Raw genomic sequence first — 21,055 nt, 5'->3', positions numbered from 1 at the left:
GAGCAGTAATTGCTTCCTTTTATTTCTTTTTTGTATTGGTAAGTGCTTAATAAATCCATTTTGATGGGATAATTCATTGTTACAGGCAGTGAGTTATGAACTCATAGGAGATTGTTGAGTCAATAGCCATAGGGCTCCCATGTTGGTCACTCCAGTATACCTTACGGCCTTGCGATATATCATCAGAATTCCAAAGCTGTGCTTCTCACTCTCTACCTTATCCTTCTCTTTGTAGAAGTTTCAGGACAAATTTCCATAAGTGGATATGTAGCCCCATTTTCTCCAGGGTGATTTACGTGCTCACTAAATGGCGTAAACTACCATTTAAGCTGGAGTTGCAACTAGAAATTATGAATTTCACCAGCTCTACCACCTCACTGGGATATTCTCTGGCTTGGTTGCCTTACCTTCTGTAGAGACATCAGTGCCGATTTAGTCTTCCTAAATAAAAGTATAACATGTATTTATTTAAAAAGCAATACAAATGCAAAGAACAAATGCAAATATTTGATTTATCTGGGGCAGCATTAACCTTTTAGTTTTAGTTAATGGTGTAATTTATTTTATAGTCACTTGCATGTGCAAGAGTTGGGCAGGGCTCCGACGCTCCTGCCTGAGATGAGCCGGTTCCCTGAAACTTAAATGAAAAGCAAAACCAGAGGCTGTTGCTTGCCTCATTGGGAATGATCTAACAAGTAAAAGAGATCAAAAACCTTAACAAAATTAAACTGATAAGAATGATGCATCCACCTGTCATAGGTTTTAAACCCTTTTCTCAAAGCAAGAAAATGTTGCACTATAAGATGTGAGGAATTAATAAATATTTATTGAACAGTAATGTCCTATTTGATAAGAATATCTCTCAACTCTCCTCTGAATTTTAAAGCCTCTAGTGACAGCAGAATCACTTTGCTTCAGAGGCAGTAGGTGAAAGACAATTGTTTTGCGAGTGATCATCAGTCAAATAGGAGTGTCCTCCATATTTATCCAAATGTACGTTATATCAAGAGGTGAATTGTTGGCTGAAGAGGATGAAATTTCTCATCTTGAAATGCTATGATATATTACTATTTTCTCCTTTGGGGTCCAGAGTTGTCAAAAAAAGAGAAAAAGCCAACCAAGGGAGAAAAATTATTTTACTCATAAACTGACCACAAATCCTAGTTTTATATATTTTAAATAATTATTTCTTAATTTCTTAATGAAAATGCTTCTTTTCGTGGCCCCTAGAGTGATGGTAAAAATTTATTACGGTTGTGAGTTATGGTTATCAAGAAATACTTATGGATTGGACAGAATGTTTCCCTTGGCTTGGTGACTGCTTCTGCCTAGACAAGGACATGAACACGTGGTTAGGAAAGGAGTTTAAAGTCAAATGGAGGAAGGAACTGGAGGAGCAGGCAAATTCCCTTGTGATTTGATTGTGAGTTAGCCTGTCTTCTGAGACTGGTGGAGTTCCTTGTGCATTTAACTTGGAACCGGTTTGTTATTAATTGCTCCACTCATGTATGTAAATTTTGTAAGATCATTGAACTAGGACCTGGAAAGAACTTTAGCAATGCTCTAGCATAGTCTCTTCATTTTATAAATGAGTTCTAAAGACAATAAGTTGCTACTCTAAGGTCACGCAGCAAACAAGCAGCAAAACTGAGATTTGATTCAGGTTGGCAGTTCACCGCAGCTATGAATTCTTTGAACACTTCCTACCAGTAATACAAGACCTCCTAGACTTTCACAGACAAAAGACTTAGAACTGGAAGGTATCATAGGGTGATTTTGTTTACCCTTTCCTCCATTTTACAAATATGGAAACTGAGACAAGGAGGTTTAATTGACCTTCCCAAGGTCACACAACTAGTAAGTGTCAGAGCTAGGTTTTGAACCCAGCCGGATCTCCTTTGTTTTACCTCTTGGGTAAGAGCTGAGTGGTTCTGAGACAGAAGGGCCTGAATAAAGGGGCACTATCAGCAGATACTATACCAGTTCTCTTGGAGCTCTCCCATTGGTAATGAGATACTGTTGGTCCTCATTTTCCACAAATTTCTGGTCTAAGGATTTACTCCCAGCAGTAGCATCAGGGGATTCTCTTTTAGGTCTTCATCTGTTTTATTTCCCTCAGAATTCCTCTACAAGTGTTCTCTCATAGCTAACCATCTTTTATGTTACAAAAGCTAATGCTTCAGAGCTGATGTTAAATTGGTCATAGTAGAAAAAAGGATGTGTGTAATTTTTTATACATGCAGTTAATTCATCCAGATTCACATTTAGCTATAATTAAATACACTTTATATATCAGGTATAATTAATATTCTAGGACATTGAAAAGGCCCAGTTTAAATATCTAATTTTTTAAATGGATTCAGTATATGAGCCTATTTGGTAAGCATAGGTCTACCGAACTGTTTGGGGAGTACTCAGAGTCTTTTATTAGAGAGCTAAAACATCACCTAGGCTAATGTTTATTTATCTGGAGGGCTTCTTAAGCAATTGATTATAAACACAGATTTAACTAACAATTCAGTCATAATGGCTAGGATTATATTGCCAAGCCTCTTTTGGTAGATTATACCAATTAACAAAAAACACTAAGCATTTACAGTTCTGGTTTATTTCTTGGCACTTGCTTGAATTTGACATTAGACTGTGCTGGGTTGATTCAAAAGCTATTTAAAGCTATCCTAGGGTTTGTGCAAACAATGCCACTAAATAGCGTTTCATTTTCAGGTTTGTACTCTCCTCGTCTTTGTCATGCACGTGAGTGATAAATCTTGCCAAATTTCTGGTTTCACCTTGTTTTGAGTTGAGATCAGGCTTTCAGGTAGGGAATGGGGAGTGGTGGATAGGCGGGCCAAAGACATTTGTTAAATGCTTACTATGTGCCAGGTGCTATGCAGAGAGATGCAGATGGGAAAACAAGGAAAAAGAGACAGCCGCCGTCCTCAAGGAACTTAGATTAGAATGAGGTAAAGCAACACATAAAAATCCCTTCCCTGTGATGCAGTCCAGAGAGTCAGAAACATGGCTGCAAGGGAAATGAATCATGGCCAATACCTCAGTTTGTGGCTCCCTGGAAGAATCTCACCAATGGGTAAACCAGGCTGCCAGGAAGAAAGATGTTTGTTTTAAGGGGCGCTTAAGGGAATTTTCACTGTGTAAAAGCAGCTGAGTCTTAGAGGCAGAGTCTAAAGAAAATCAGAAGACTAGACAGTAGGAGAATGAAACATGGCAGGTCTGGGCCCATTTTCCAGATGGAGGGTCCCTGGAAAGAACTCATAGATGGGAGAAGGGGCCTGACATAGCAGGGTGGAAGGATGCTTCAGGGTGAGAAGGCCTGACGTAGAGGAGAGAGAGAACATAGGTAATGTACATACTTCACTTGGTGTAATATTTGCCAGTGTTTTTAGGCACCAGTTTCTACTATGAAAATGATTTTCACAGGCTAACTATTCTAACCCCCTCGTTTTACAAATGAGGAAATGGAGGCCCAGGGAGCCCAACTAATTTGTCCAAGTTACAATGGTAATAGTCATCAGATACAGTATTTGAGCACAGGGTCTTCTAACCTCCAGAATCTTTGCTCTTTCTACTGTACCACAATATTCTTGAATGTGACAAAACAATTTAGGTATTAGTTAAATATTTTTTCTTAGCTGTAACATAACACTCCCTTCCCCACACCACATTCTGTAAAATAAAACTCTCCATAAAACAACAACATTAAATCATCCTGTAGATGCCTCCAGTATAAGCTAGGAACATTAGAAATTTTAAAAATTTTCAGAAAATGACTAGCTTTGTCCTCAAAAGGTTGATTTTATGTGATGGGTCACGAGTTACATTTTCATTCTCTGTTGGAGGACTCCTTAAGGACTAGAATTTTCTGATGAACATTATTACTAAAAAGAATCTAAGCACTCTGGGTAGCATGGTTATTATTTTGGATAGCTAGTATATTTACATTTAGTGCACTGAAGCAATAATTTAATCAATTTAAATGAAAGATTTGACAAAGCTTTCAGATGAATCCAACTGACTTAGATTAAGTAGCTTGTAATGTTCGACAATGTGTTCGGCAATGAGGAAACATACAAAAGATACAGTCATTAGCCTGTAACCTGTATTCAAAGGAATGAGATTGGCATAGATTTTATCTACTTCCTGAGTTTTTAATTCATGTGGAGTTCCAGGAATTGGTATTTTGTGGGTGATAGCTGGTAGAGGAGCCAATTCTATGTCACCTTGTATATTCAATGGAGGAGTTGCAGTAGGAAGAGGTAGGAGCTGAGATCAGTGTCCTACATTATGGGCAGGGAGAGAACTATATGAAATATTTGAAAATAAGACAAAGGAGATGAAAATTATTGGAAACTGGAACAAAAGGCTGATGGGTGACCTATTAATGGTCCTCCTATATAGGAAGGTCCTTATTTGTGGATGATGATGATAATATTTCACTGAAGTTGGAGAGAAAGAAATGCAATTCAAGATATGGAAGAAAGTTTTAAAATACTGGAATAAATTCTCCAGGTAATTGTATTATTTCCTTCTCACAGTACATGGAATAGATACTTATCTGTTTGACGTAGCTTGTCATAGACCTGTATGGAAAGAATGATGATCGGTTAATCTGCTGAGGGTTCATACATACAGCTCTGTAATTTTATGGGAACAAATATTTGGCTAAGACATTTTGTAATCTCAAAATCTGTAGGCTTGAGGGCCTTTCCATATCCTTTAGGAATATCTGCTGGACATAGGAGCATTATATCTAAGAGCCTGGCACTTCTTTATGTGCACTCTAGTTTGCCTGAAGAAGCCTGTCGCTATGTTTCTGATGTACAATGTTCAATTTCAGAGAATTGTAGATCTATTCAAAGCCAGGGTACAATTCAATTTGAGAATGCACATGTAATGTTAAAGCCAAGTTACCTATGATTTGATCTAAGAAGAGTGAGAGAATAAAACTGGGAGTTCACAAGAAGGCCCTCATAGATGAGCTTTGCTTCCTTTTACTTTGAAAACTTGAGTTTTAGGGCCTTTAAAGTCAGCTGGACTAGTTTTCAGTTGAATAGCATTCTGTTTAATTCTAACTCTTGCCAGGGTAAGGACCCCGATGATTTAAGAGCATCAAATGATTCTGTACCCTTGGGATCATCTGGTCTTTCACATATAGGCATGCTGAAGTGTAGACATGGGGTCATAATTTATAATGGTTAGTTTTCAAACTTTTCCCCTTCATTTAGCCTTCTGATAGCTGGGATTCCATATTCTCAATAATTTTTTTTGGAGGGGGAGAAGCAGGCTCGAATCTTTATATTATTGATAAAGGAGGGAAAGATTTCAGCCTATTTCATTTGTTTCGGCAGACAATGAGACATTAACAGAGCAGTAGATCTTAGGGAGAAATTAATGACTGTAATGACAATGATGAGAACAGGAAGTGAGATAGGAAGGGAAAAGAAAAACCTACAGTGAATATTTGCTTGAGAATAAGTTGCATTAATAAACTACACTGACAGCTAGGCAAATAGTTGTAATATATACAGTATTGAAATTGGAGTAAGGAAGGCCTAAGTTCAAATCCTGCCTTAGGCACTTACTAGTTGTGTGGCCCTGGGCGAGTTACTTAACTTTCCTCAGCCTCAGTTTCCTCATCTTTAAAATGGGATAAAAATAGCATCTATCTCCTCAGGTTGTTGAGAGGATCAAACGATAACATGTGAGATAGGGATATATAAAATACTTAACAAACCTTAAAGTTTTATGTAAATGCCACCCATATTTATTACCTCCATTAAAAAAAAATAGCCTTTTGGATCTCAGTAGCCTCAGACTCTGTGATTGATTGTCTTGAAACTTCCCATTGATGACCAAAGGGTCATGTTCCCCGTGGTGAGAAATACCAGTATAGAGCACATTGTATGATTCTCTGGGCAGGAGACTTGATAACAGGTTGAGGCTACCTGCTAATTAATACCCCTTTTCTTATTTGCAGTTCTCTGCTCATGTCCTGAAACTAATTGGTTTCGAAGAGTACAAAGTTCTTTGGTGACAGGCTCAAAATAAATAACTAAGCAGTATCAATGTGAAAGCTAATGCAATCTTCCAAGCATTTCTTGTTCTTGTAGGGTTAAGTGATTAGCAAATTTTAGTTCCTGTGAACTATTTTCCTGGTCTGGAGCCAAGGTCAGCATTGCAACACAACATGTTAATCCTCCGTAAACTCAACCCGTAGCTACCCTTTGGTGTCACAGTGAAACCATAAATACTATTGCACTGGATTTTCAGGAGTCCCTTTATTTCATGGGGAAGTGACCTGCCCATCCTAATGTTAAACAGCTGAGTTATGGGTCATCTACTCTCCACTTGCTAGAAATTGTGTGCTGTGAATCATACTCTTGACATGATTTGCCATTTTAGGCAAATACATGCAGAAAATAAGCTATACCATCTTGTGGTGAGGCACCAGGTATGGCAACGTGTCCTATTGGTACTTGTGCATCCAGTTCCACCATCCTCAGGGCTACCTGTCCCAGCAAAGTGTCTGGATGATCTGCTTACCAAAGTGAAGGCTGTAATGTAGTTAAAGAACAGCCATGGCTGCTCTAGGCATGCTAGATTGTGGGGTTGAAGCTAGTGCTGACGTCAAAGGAAAAGGAAGGAAGAATGAGAAAGCATAGAAATAGGAATGTACTGCTTAAAAGACTGTGTATTTTGCTTGGTCCTTTGGTATAACTCATTAACATTTAAAATGATTGTTCTGTAGTGGAAAAATAATGATATCCTTTTATCTGTTGTAGCTGCATCTGGTTGACAAGTCCAGCAGTCACATTGCCATGGAGTTTGTTGTGTTTTTGTTAGGCTATACTTTACAGAGAGAAGAATGCATTTTAAAGTAGTTCTGCTGGGTGTACTCATAGAGACAAACAATGGAACACATTATTCTTATAAATTAACAATTAACTGCATAGTGACCCCCTCTGGCAGATGAAAGGAGCAGTGCTGGCTGGTGGTTTCTGGAGAGAGCAACATCCAAGCCTTTGTCCCTAGAGGAAAGGTGGTGGCACTTACTGACCTTGAAGGGAGGAAGAAGCAAACTAGGATAAAAGGAAAAATGGGGGTGGTGGTGATGAATCTCAGGGCTCCCAAGATCCCTTTCCATGTAAAATAATAAAATGACTTTTTTAAGATTAATGGATCATTTTAGTTTCTTTTAATTTTCTACCTCCCTTTTTCCCTAGTCCCAATTCACAGCAAAAGCACAGAATCCTAACAGAAAGAATTTCAGAGTCTTTGATCTTTGCTAATAATGGCTAAAGCCTGTCTTCTTCTTTCTACTCCTTCTCTCTGAATTTCTCCCTCCCTCTTTCTTACCTTCTCTCTCTCTCTTTCCTCTTTCATTCTCTCTATTTTTCCCTCTTCCACTCTCTCTCCTCCTTTCTATCTTTTCTTCTCTCCCCACTCCATTTTTCTTCTTTCCTTTTTCTATTATATCTTTCTCTTCCCCACTGTTCCTCCTCCTTTTTCTTCTCTTTCTCCTCCTCCTTCTCTTCCTCCTCCTCCTTCTTCCCCTTCTCCTCCTCCTTTCCTCCTCCTTCTCCTTCTTCTTGTTCTTCTTGTTCTTGTTCTTCTTGTTCTCCTTCTCCTTCTCTTCCTTCTCCTTCTCCTTCTTCTTCTTCTTCCTCTCCTCCTCCTCCTTTTCCTCTTCTTCCTCCTCCTTCCTCTCCTACTCTCTATTCTTCCCTGTCCCTCCTATTGTTCCCTTCTCGCCTTCCCTTCTGTTGCATAAAAATGGGAACTAGAGAGCTGAGGATATTGATATTGGCAGGTGGTAGAGGCAGACGTGGAAATCAGTACAACCCCAGACTACGGGGAATCTTTGACAACAGTCCCTTCTCTGATGTGGGAGAGACTGGCTATGAACTTGATTCTCTATGTAAAACTTCAAAAGCCCAGTACTGCTGGATACTTTCCCCCACCCCCACCCCATACTGCCATCATTCTAGTGCAGACTCTCATCACCTCATGCCTGGATTATTGCAATAGCCTGCTGGTGGGTCTCCTGCCTCAAGTTTCTCCTCACTCAAATCCATTCTCCACCCACTAAATTGAAGTTCCTGATCATGTCACACCCACACTCAATAAACTCCTGCTTTTAAGGACAAGGGGTTTTCTCTTGCCTTTTTTTGTATCCCAGAGCTAAGCACCGTACCTGGCATATAGTTTGTGTTTAATAAATTCTGAATTGCATACACTTGAAGGTGTTATCCCTACCCCCATGAAAGTAAGGATGTTAGCTTCTTAGGAAGGAACTTAATCTAATCTTTGTTTTAAAAACTGAAGAAACTTTGTGTCATTAATCCAGACCCCTTCCTCACCAAGGAATGTTAGACTGGTCTCCATTATGTGTAGCATAGCAAATGGCACATGGGCTAATTTCTACTGTCCTTAATGGGTTAACATTTGTCTCCTACCAGCCGCCATCTGGCAGATGCAGTCAGTTCTGTCACATCCTCAGGTGGTACCCAGAATATAGGATGAGAGAAGGCTGCATCAGTCATTGTCATATGCTTAGAAAGTATGTACATTTCCTTGGTGCCATACATCCTTGCTTGATAACATGACATATCCTAATCCACAATTTCTCTTTTTCTTCTCTGAGGTTGTCAAATGTGCAGCTTCCTCTATACTTGTACATTTTAGAAAGGGAAATTTTCCATGCTGGTTGATGATGGGATAGAAGTAGGCAGAAGTGACCATGTTATATCATTAATAAATTAATTTCATATGCTAGGGATTTCCTTTCTATGAACCTGAGGATTTGAAAATTTTAATGCACACAGTCACAATTTAGATAGAGAATTTAGACTCTTAAATAAAATATGCAATGTCTTGAATGATTAAAAAAAAGTCAGCAAATTCCCCTTGTGAATGAATTGACCATGGATGAGTGATAAATGTTTTTCTGTGGGGGGTGGTGGTAAAGACATATATTTGGAAACATGCATTAAAAGTAGTAATTACTATTTAAAGAGTATGTATGGAAAAATTTTCCTCAAATTAGTTTTTGGTGCTAATGGAAATAACATCAGAAACACTTCTCATGTTTGTTTAAATCATAAAAATTATGAAATTAATATACATATGTATGTGTATATATGTGTACACACACAAACACACACACACACATATCCCATACCTCAAAAGGAAAGCAACTCCAAGGAAAGCAATTTGAAGATAATGGAGGTCCCACTTACCATACCACTCAGGGGCTTAAGGAGAGGTTAAACATTAATCTTCTAATGGCCTTTATAATAGGAAAAAAAAAACTTGGCTGAAATAAATACCTTCCATTTTATTCTGAAATTTATACCTCCTTCAACAAAACTTATTTTTGAAGATGCATACCTTTTGCTTTCAAAGTGACGAAGGGTCAGAAAACTTTGTAGTTTTGAGAAGATGGGAAAAATGAGTGTGGTTGCTCTTATTGAATGGTGAGTGACTTCTGCTAGCTAATAGGTTGTGTGAGTACTGGTGTTCTCAGCGTGTTCCATTCAGCCTTGGTAGATGAGTTAATATTTGGAAGCAAAGATTAATTCACTGAAAAAAAAAGGCAGAGTGTTAAACCTTCCCATAAACATGGTGTTTTACTGGGCATCATATCAAGTTGATTAAACAAACACAATAGGAGCTTTATAAAGTTGTCTACCTATGGTCAGAGTTTGTACTTTTATTGTATCCTGTATGTCAATAATACCATTGTGGCTTTATAGACCTAGTGGTGCATTAAAAGAATTAGGTTTCTAGTAATAGTAATAGCCCATCAGTAGGGAACAACTGGTAAGAACAGACTTTTTTTCAAATTGTATTATTTCTAATTTATGCCATTACAGTGTCATGTGATGACACATGGGGGAGTGAGAGTGAATCTGAGTTCTTAAAGACTATTGTATTAGAAAAGTAAAAATTCAGACTTAGTGTAGGGGCCTGGTGACCCTGTCTTCCAAAGATCAGTTTAGCTAAGTTTGGAGAAGCTTTTCACTAGATCTTGAATTGTTTTTTTTTGCTCCAAAAATTCAAGAACTTCTACTCTGTGTGTGTGTGTGTGTGTGTGTGTGTGTGTGTGTGCATGATCTGCATCCATTAAAGGGATACCCACATAGATAAAATCATAAATGCTCTAAATATTGGCCACAGGAAAACGTTCATGAAAGTATCTTCCTACTCATGGCTCTACACAATACAAATCAAAAGTATCCACTGAGTGCCAAATATATACTAACCATTCAGGAATACAAAGAAGTATAACATGGTTCTTGCCCTCAAGGAAATTTACCATGTAGATGGGTATACTAGCTATAAATATGAGGAAACAAAAATACAGGATTTATTTAAAAGTCTAAGGTGATGTTTGGCATAAGATATCGTAGTATAACTATAGTGGATAGAGGGTTGAAATCAAGAAGTCTTGGGCTTGTACACTACTCCTAATACCTAACTGCAGCATGACTTCAGACCAGACATTTAACTTCTCTGAACTTCAGTTCTCTCATCTGTGCGATGCAGACATCAATACCTTCACAGTATCTACCTCAAAGGATCGTAGTGAGGTTCAAATGGGGTAACATATGTAGACTGCTTTGCAAACTTTAAAGAACTATGCAATTACCTGTTACTATTATTATAGTAATACTTGCCAAATGTTGGTAACTATAGACATTCAGAGAGACAGAGATAGAGAGACATAGAAGGAGAGAGACAGAGAAAAAGAGAGAGACAAAGACAGAGAGAAGGAGACAGAGAAAGAGAGTGCCTTAGTCAATTCAGAAATGCTTGCTATGTTTCAGGCCCTGTGCTAAGTTCTAGGGATGCAAAGAAAGGTAAAAACATGGTCCTTGCCCTTGTCAATTGTACCAAAGCAGTCTCTAACCCATGGGTGGCTAGAGTTGAACGATCAGGCTAGAGACAAGAGAGTCAGGAATCAAACAGAAGTTTAATTTCAAAGTGAGGGCTTGTACGCAAGGCAGGAAATTAGACACATGTGCTGGGGTTCCTTCTCACCCTAGTGGGAGGACCTGAGGTAAGAAATCTCAATACTTATACCAATGGTTATTGTAGCCCAGACAATGAGGGATAACAGTAACAATGTGACAAGTTTGATTCATAGAAGGGTTTCATGACCAGAACTTGTCTGAGCTTGTCCTGTACTTGCCCGGGCTCAGAGAACACCTGGTGTTGGTCAAAACAATACAATAATTATGTGATTTTAATAGAGGGTAAGATCATCCAGAGGGTGGGTGCAAAGGATTGTTGTTATGCCAAGCTCAGGGCACAGCTTGCTTGCTGGGCCTTGGCTCTGGAAAACAGCGTCTCCTAATATGTTGACACTCTCAAGGAACCCACATGCTGATGGGTGAGTTAAAATACAGACAACAGTATTCTTATAAATGTGAGATAATCTCAGAAGGAAGGCACTGGGGAACAGGGAGGTAGATGTGAGTTGGGGACTGAGAAAGGTCTCTCATAAAAGATGGCATTTGGATTATCTTGGAGGAAACCATGGAAACTAGGAAGTAGAGGTGATGGAGGGAACTCTTTGACCTGGAGTAGACAGGAAAAGCTTTACAGAAGAGGAGAGATATGAACTCAATCTCCAGTGACACATAGAGTTTATTTAAATAGGAAGAATTTGGAGAGTGTTGCCACAATCAGGAAGGGAAAACAGTTGATGTGGGGGGGCAAGATGGTGTGGCAGCTACTGTCAGACACCTGTAGGCAGCAGATAAAAGGAGGGGGTTTTGTGGTTTGCTTCATGTTGACTTTTATATTGTGATGGTCGAGCTGTGTGTTGTGGAAACAGGGAAAGCAAGAAAGTCAGGTGAAATCTCTTTGATCAGTGGTACTTTATGGAATCTGGTTACTTTGGTAACTTTGGTAAGACTCCTTTTGTAGTTTTTATGTTTTTTTCCTGTGTCATACTATTGCTGGAGAAAATCTTGTACAGTGGACTGGATTGTAAAGTTTTAGAAGTTTTAAGCAGAGAATTTGTCAAATTCCTAGACAGTGATGACTGCATCACAAGGTCAGTTCAGGGACATGCTTAATAAGGCCTGGTTGGATCTTTCCTAATCTCTTGAATGTACTAATATCAGAGATAACAGGATGCTTGCAGCTAGTAGTTATGGGACCTTGACAGGGTGAACAGTCCAGGTAACTAGAACAACATGAGTGCAACCACAGGGGTGAGAAACTGGGATAGTACATCACTTAGTTTGGTTAAGGCAAAGGGTTTAGGAAAGTAAGTGACTGGAAATAAGCCTGAAAGGTACATGGGCTCCAAACTGTGGAAAGCTTTGAACATTAGTCAATGAATATAGACTGTATCCTGTTAGGATATCATTGGGCTGAGCAAAGAATGCTTAATTTGTAGTCAATTAACCAGAATTTTTATTTTGGCTCTGCTACTTACTAATTCTGTCAACTTGGGCAAATATTTTCAGCTTTGGGCTCTTTTCAGCTTTCAGTTTCTTCCACCATAAAATCAGGGGGTTGAACTGGATGGCCTGTAATGCCCCTTCTAGCCTCAGATCTCTGACCTTATAATAATAAAGGACCATCGAAGGTTACTTAAACAGCCTTCAACCTTCTTTCCATACCCTGGGTCGTTTCCTTGTCTCCTTTGAAGTTTGTATTTTGTAAAAAGTAATCAGGGAAAGTACACAAAAGTACTAAGAAAAGTAGGGCAAAGAACATCAGTGAAACTACTCCTGACTCATTACTGAATTGAAGACAGGCCAATAGTGTATCTTGCACAGGAACAGACTCAGGATGGATGTGTTGTCCTCCAGGTCATCATTATCTAAATACGCCACCCCATTCACTGTCTATTGTGTGCATAGTGCTGGTCTGGGTGTTTGTTTTTTCTTACGGTTAGCTGCACACTGTGCCTGCCATCAATCATCTGTAATAGGTGTGCCACTTAATTGCAAACTCCCAAGATCTCTTGAAAAGTGACTTGCTATGTGCATTATTTTTCTGCTTTTTCCACAGTGAAGGTGAACCACTTTTGTTTGGTGATGCTTAGGACACAGTTGATGAGGAAGAGATACCTACATTCTTTTGCTTTTGTCTCCTAATTTTAAGAGGTGATCATGTTAATGTTTAGGAATATTTGTTGGCCTCTAGGGTGGTTATCTTAGCCTTTCCCCCCAACTCCTGCCTTTTCAGTCTCCTTATACCTCTTACACTTTATTCTTCTGCCATCCAAAGACACTGCCTCCTTTGCTTTTCCTCTTCATCTCCTGACTGAATTTTCGTTAACTGTCTCCTATACCTGCAATGTACTTCTTCTTTATTATCACCTCCTGGTTTCCTTCAAACCTCAGCTAAAATTCCACATTCTGCAAGAAACCTTATCTTACAGGTATCTTATTTATACATAATTGTTTATATGCTGTCTTACCCATTAGATTGTGAGCTGCTTTCTTTAGAGCTCCAACACTTAGCAGGGCCTAGAACATAGTAGGTGCTTAATAAATGCTTAACTTGACTTGATAAGCACTAAATTTCCTAAGTAACTACTGGGGAACAGTGTCATTTCAAAGTACAGTTAGCACAGTGACTGGCACATTGTTCAGTCATTTCAGTTGTGCCAATTTTTCATAACCCATTGGAATTTTCTTGGCAAAGGTACTGGAGTGGTTTGCCATTTCCTTCTCCAGCTCATTTTGCAGATGAAGAAAATGAAGCAAATGGGGTTAAGTGACTTGCCCAGGGACCCACAGCTAGTAAGTGTCTGAGACAGGATTTGAACTCAGGAAGATGATTCTTCCTGACTCCAGGCCTGGTGATTTATCCACTGAGCCACCTCACTGCCCCTAAATGATATAGACATGGGAAAGAGACCCAGTATTCCATTGGACTGGCACATAGTAACACTTTATAGATGTTTGTTGCCTATATTCTTAAGATTGTTAATGATAACACTAAAAAGCTACTGAACTCAGATTAATTGCAATTAGCCATCTTAGTCCAGGAGAACAGATGATGAAAGAATCTTTTAGTGGAGAGCTGAGGAATAAAAGCTGGACATGTTGAATACACCATCAGACACAGTCAATTTGTGAGTTGGTCTTGATTAACTATTTTTCTTTGTCACGTAGGAAGGTTCAGTGGGGTATGTAAAGAAGAGACTGTAGTATAAAAAAACAAAAGATATCAATAAAAGTTTTTAAAAAGAGGGCCCAATACAATAGAATATGCAATAGAACCTCATTCCTGTTTTTTCTTCATTTGTTTCTTCCTTCATGTGAACTCATTGATCAGCTATTTCTCTGAGAATGCTATGTCCCATAATGGTTAGAGAGGCAGCCTTGGAACCAGGAAAACCTGGATTTGAGTCCTATCTTTGACACCTTCTGGCTGTGAGATCCTTGACAAATAAATCACTTACCTTTTTTGTGCATTGGGCAACTCTCTGTGACTCTAAGTTGCAGACTTGCATTTGTCAGAGAGAATTTTCTCATCCAGTAGTTTCCTATATCAATGTGTAAACCAATGTGATATTCACAGAGCCTACTCTGGCCATGAGTATGCCAGCACAATTCTGAATCATGAAATACAACACATGGAAGACAGAACCAAAACATTTCTTCAGATACCAGAAAGTCAAATCCATCATAGTAACAAAAATGTATACACAATAACCATGTAGAGAACAGCATCCCCAAACCCTTCCTCTACTAAGCTTCCCACAAAACAGCTCCATTAAACAAATCACAAGCAGAATCCCTTAAGCAAAATCACAAACAAGCCCTTTCACTCAAGCTATCCAGCTACCTGCTTGCTCTTCCTACCTCTGACGAGACTCTCACCAATCTCCTCTCAGGTCTGCTTTAACTCTGCCTTTTCCTGTTCTACCCATTCAGCAAACTCCTCCCACCAGAGGCTCCATGTGACTCAGACTTCTATGTGACCCAGACATGGACCGATTAATGAATGGAAAAGATTTCCCTATTTAAATTACAGTTTACGATTTTAATTCATTATGAGATAAGTTCATCATGTGATTTGTTCAATTGCAAAACAAATTTTCCCACAGGAAATAATGTAAAGTTGGGTGATGGGTACCACATGCCCAAAAATTTTCACATAAAAATAATTATTTATAATTTTAAGTTTTTTTTATCCCTAATGTCCCTGAAATACAATAGCAATGATTAGTACACAATATAAACTGAAAATAAAATAAATTAACCTGCACTTTATCTTTGAGAAGAGTCATGGTTGGTGTGAGGGAGATGAGAGGAAGGTGGAGGAGGACGGTTATTGCTTGGAAGGAGAATTTCCTTCTTTGAGAGCACTGGGGATCTCAGTGTTGGGAGTGTTCTCTCTTATGCTGCTTTCACTAAAAGTAAGACTAACACTATGGCCTTCATTTATATTTTGTTTTTTAGAATCACTTTCATTTTTTGACTCACTAATTTTTTTTTCCTTCTGTTCACTTCTGACTAGGAATCTATCTAATGACACTTGTTTTTGATGGTTTTTTCAGAATATCATGGAAATGTGACATTGCATCGTCGTTAAAAATATTTATGACTGTCATTGCTACAGTCTCATTTCAGTGATGTTTTTCAACAAAATTTTGATGCTCATACTGTGAATTTTTGTTCATCCTGCAAGACAAATTTTGTGAAAAATTTTTCCTCTTCCAGCAAAGTATATGTAAACCAGGTTACTCATAAACTGAGGTTCAACTGTACCATTACACAATGAAATTTCAGATCCAGTCCCTACTGGCCACCTATGTCAGGGCTTCTATCCATGATACAGGTCATTGCGGGGGGGGGGGGGGGGGATCCTGTGGTAATTCTTAACTATGTTCTCAGCCACATATGCTAGGAGTCTCCAGAGTTGTACAACTGACACCGAGCATCCCAGCTGCTGCAGCATTTGTGTGAAACAAATAGGCAGAGAGAAGATTTATTACAAATGAGCAGATAATTTAAAAAAACATATTTATAAAACAAATAGCATTCATTAGTAAGCATAATGAATATGAAATATCAAATAAGTAAATCACAAAATGAAGAGCAAAACTAATTACTGAGTAACTATTCTCACATCTATATTAGATCATTCCCTTAAAGCTTTGCTTTTACTTAAAGTATAGATAGCCCTGTCAGCCAGTGTCATTCAGTCACTGACTATCACCTACTTGACAGGCTTCTGGTAGGATCCAGAGAGTCAGAAATGCTTACGGCCACTTTGTTTTCCTTTCAACCTAGTTAAGGTTGTTAACTTAGCTCTACTGAATATATTCCTTTCAGTTGCAATCAGCCTGTAGCCTGGAGTATCCCACTCTCTGAATTTCCTCACAGACCACTTTTAAACTGTCATTTCCTTTAGCATCCTCATTCAGAATGTATAGACACTCTGATCGCTATTTAACCAAGGTAAGATTTCCTTAGTTTAACCAAACTACATATATATGTATATAAAATATACATATATTTGCACATATATGTGCAAATGAAGCTACATACACATATATTTGATGGGGGCATTATTTGATAAATTTGTCTTGCTACCCAGAGCTGTCCTTATTTTGCTTGGAATTTCCTCCAAGGCTCGTGTCAACTTGTTCTCTACCTCATAAAATTCCTCCTTTAGGGATTGTGTTAGCTTCATTCAATAAGGCTACCTTAATAACCTGTTAACTGAATTCCTTTAGAGGGGTATTTCCCCTAAACTAAAATGGGCATATTGACTTTAGATCTGGATTTGTTTCTCCTGCCACAATCAGGATCTTTGCGCATGCTTGACAAAGCTTAAAAGTTGCATCCTCTTCTTCATATTTGAAAACTGACTGGTATCTTCCCCCCACTCCCACACCCCCCACCAAGTGTATTGCTGTCTGCTGAAGAATTTGAACCTTTACTGTAACACATAAAACTTGGCCTATGACAAAACAAGTTCCCATGGGTATTGGAAAACTTTAGTCTTTGTCATTAAAACTATACATGCCTTTATAGAGTAGTGAAATTTAAAATCTTTCTTTGTGGTTTTGTCCCCTCTAGCCTCCCTTTCCCTCAACTGTGGGGATTTTCCTTAGGAAGTCACCAATACTACCTGCCTACCATAGCCTTTGCCCTTCTTCCTGCACTGGGAAAATTTTCTCCCAAGGTTGGTTAGAAAATCTGTCTCCCTAAAATCTCCAACAGAGACCAACTTTTCTCTTGGAGCCTTGGTCAGACTCCACTCTATCTCGTAAAATGTAGGTGCAGTGTCCTATAAAGCAGGGATTCATTTGGCAATCTAGTAAAGCCTATAGATACCTTCTCAGAATAATCTTTTAAAATACAGGGACTGAAAGAAATGCTAAATTTCAGGTAGAGGTCAGTGAGAGTAAAGATGTACTTTTTCCTCCCTCTAAGTTTATGCAATCTATCCCTCTACCCTAGGTTAAGAATTCCTGATTTAAAGGGCCATTTATATCTTTTTACATTCTAAAGGTAGTACAACATTAAGGAAAATATCAGTTTGCAAGGTACAAAATATGCATAAAATTTAGAATTTGACTGACAACAATTGTAGCCCTAAGTAATCTTTGGATCTTTTCACCTCCTTATCTGAGTCCCTCTCTTCTGTACCTTCTAGATTGAGAGTCAGAGGACCTGAGTTCAAATTCTAGCTTTATCACTTGTTACCTATGTAATCTTCTCAGGCCTTAGTTTACTTATCTGTACCATGACAGATTTGGACTAGATAGATTTTAAGACCCTTTCCAACTTAAAATCTTTTCTTTGTCCCATGGTAACCTCATTTTCTCCCTGACTGCCCAGGGCACTCTACTATAGTGTCCCTTTGAGGTCAGCACTCCTTGGAAGCACTTCATTCACCAGATGTATTATCTTTTACTTTTTTTCTTCTCAAGGCTTATATCCTATATATTATTCTTCCAAAATGCTGACTAATTAATCTCACACAAACTATTTCACACTAAGTTGTTGAGAAGAGCTACCCATCTTAGAAATATCTGCATTCTAAAAATGAACTCCTAAAGAGTAGATGTGCACACTGAGTGTGGGCTCCAGAGTGACAAGATTCTTGACTTTGAATTAACATAGCCATCTTCTGCTCTCCGCAATAAACACACAAGCAGAGACAGAGTCTGAGGCCCCAGCCCACTAGTCTTTCCAGCTCCAGGGCACTTCCAGGTGCAGCTTCCATTTTCATCTATATCCACTCTACTGACTCAGAATAATTTCTGTTCACCACAGTATATAGGTGAGTTGTATCCAATGTACTACAATCTCCTTCTCATTTCCTGGTTCCATGAAATGTTCCAGCAAAAACTCTAGCATAATCAGACTCTACTGGATTCTTAGGATGTTGTGCAAAGTGCCATCTGTGTCCTCTTTGGTCTTCTTACTTCACAGTGTCTCCTCTCCACTAAACTGTCTTATAGGAATTCAAGCTCATTTTGAGGAAGCAGACTGCTTAACAGTTTCAAAAGAAAGCTGAAGTTAGTGATTAACTTCCCTTATTGAAAAACAAAATCAAAATCAAACCTTCTTTAACAAATCAGTTCTGAGGCAAGGGTATGGTAGGGTGCAGAATACAAATTATAGTCCACAATCTTCTCACTACTCAAGTTCATTTCATGGAACACTTTTTTGAGAGGAAATAGGCAAGACAAGTTGCCATCTTTAAGCTAGAACAAAATATTTTTGTTTCAGATGGAAAATTATAAGGAACAGAGGTAGAATCAACTTCTGCTTCATCTATACACAAAATGAGTGAGAATAATTAATTTTATTAACCTGAATTCCTAGTAAGATGATTGAAGGTAGAATGTGGTTCTTCAAGGCAGACTGTGGCACTCTGTAGTTCAGCTAAGAGTAGAGGCAATTACAAGGACTGAAAGTTTCACCAAAATATTCTGATCAGTAGAAATAATATAGGAGAAACCAGAGAATATATTTGCACAGAATGTTAGCTAATTACTTCTCTTCTGAGAACAGTTCTTTACATGTATTTAAAGAAAAGTGATCTGACTGATATTTCTGTTTCCACTATCTATTAAGATCTGGTCATGTCAATTACAGAATTATATTTTGTCATAAGAGAGATAGAATGTTTTGATAGAGATATGGCCTATAAATCAGGAAGACCTAGATTTATGCTCTTCCTTTCACACATCCTGACTATGTGATTCCAGGCAAGTCACTTAAATCCTCAGTGCTCTCATGCAAGGAAGAATGCAAATTGAAGAAAGGTTGCCTATGGAGATAGGTAGAGTTTGGGAATTCCTTTTACTGATTTGTAGGTCCCTTTAAAAGCAACAACAGAAAGCTACTATAAAGTTTAATTTGCTTTAAGAAGTTGACTTTATTTCTAAGTTGGAAGCCTACTTACCATAACAGTAGTTGATTGCTGTTGCTAATTTATGTTACCAAGGTCTCAAGAATGCCATTTACTGGCTATTTGTGCAGTTGTTGACGTGACAAGCAACTTATGTCTCATATATTGTGATAAATAACTCTGAAGGGCCTTAAAGAAGCAAACCTCACGCATACCTAAACTCCCTGTTCATGCATTAAACTATTCATATTTGCTAGTTATAACCAATCTAGACTTCAAATGTATTAACTCATTCATTCAGCATTTATCAAGTATCTTTGAAACATGAGACACTGTCCTAGGTGCTGAGAGATCCACAAAAGTGAAAAAGATGAGGTCCTGCCTTCAAAGAGCTTATAATAATTACTATGCCTTTTCTTTTCTTTTCCTTTCCTTTCTTTTCTTTTCTTCTCTTTTCTCTCATCTTTCATTTCATTTTAGGAAGTGGTTTTAGATTATAAATTTAAAGGTAGAAGATACTTCAGAGGTCATTTCAAGGATGTTAATTTTACAGATGAGGAAATTCAAGCCCAGTGAGGTTAAGTGACTTGCCACATAGGTTATAAGAGCCATGTTGGGATTCCAACTCATGTCCTTTGCCTCCAAGTTAATCACTCTTGCCATTTTGTCATGAGCCACCATACAGTTTCTGAAAGTTCTGGGGATTGTGGAGTTCTAGCAAATTTATAATAGGAATTATATGTAGAGCAAAAATTTATGACCAATAAACAGTTGATTTTTTTATCAGTGGCTAAACCAAGATAATTTTCTGTGTGTCAAGATGACATACTAATATATTTAATTTAAAATGGAATAACTAATATTACTTCAACATGAATCAGGTGGTTTCTTATATACTACTTTGCAATACAAATATAATGCTAAATTTGTTGTCACTACTGATAAATATAAAATAAAATAACATGATTTGCAAAAAAAAAATGATGTGTATACCTGGGGATAGTAGTTTCAGAACAATGACTTGGGTCCCAGTGGAATGATGGTTGTGGGACAGGGAGATAAGAGACAAGATGAGATCACTAGGTTCTTAGAAAGAGAGCATGGTGAGATAGGAACATGATTCCAAAAGGGGAGGTGAAAGGATGCCAATGATGGACTTCACTTATTTCAAAATTTGGCTTAAGGGTAGCTCTGCATCTAGTAAAAAGAAGGGATCCCTGCCTCTTCTTACTCCTTCATTCTGTCACACATGGTTCTAACTTTTAGGACTGAAAACTCAAGCTAATAATATTTTTTCCTTACATGTCAATTACATTTTTGTGGTCTGCCTTAGAATAACAACCTTTGGTTATGTTCCTCTGGGAAAGTGGGTTGCATTCTAATCTATTTACAAGTGATCCTTTGGAATACAACCTATTCACAAATTGAGGACTGTTATATGTTAGGAAACAAGGATATTTACACAATTTTCCAGGGCACCTAAACTATTTTGTAGTCTGTACTTTCCAACATTATCCTTATATGTAGAAAAGTTGAGGGATGTCTCATTTGGTTAAACAATAGAGTAAAAATTCATGGATTCTGAATTTTGGTCTCCTACGAATTTGTGTTAAAGCATGAGAGACTTCAATTGCCCTTAAGGCAGAACTTTTTGAGTTATCCAGGTGGTAACATATTGGAAGGGAGT

This window comes from Notamacropus eugenii, chromosome 5 (assembly GCF_028372415.1).
Source record: "Notamacropus eugenii isolate mMacEug1 chromosome 5, mMacEug1.pri_v2, whole genome shotgun sequence".
NCBI lineage: Eukaryota > Metazoa > Chordata > Mammalia > Diprotodontia > Macropodidae > Notamacropus > Notamacropus eugenii.
Note: the sequence above shows the minus strand (reverse complement) of the source record.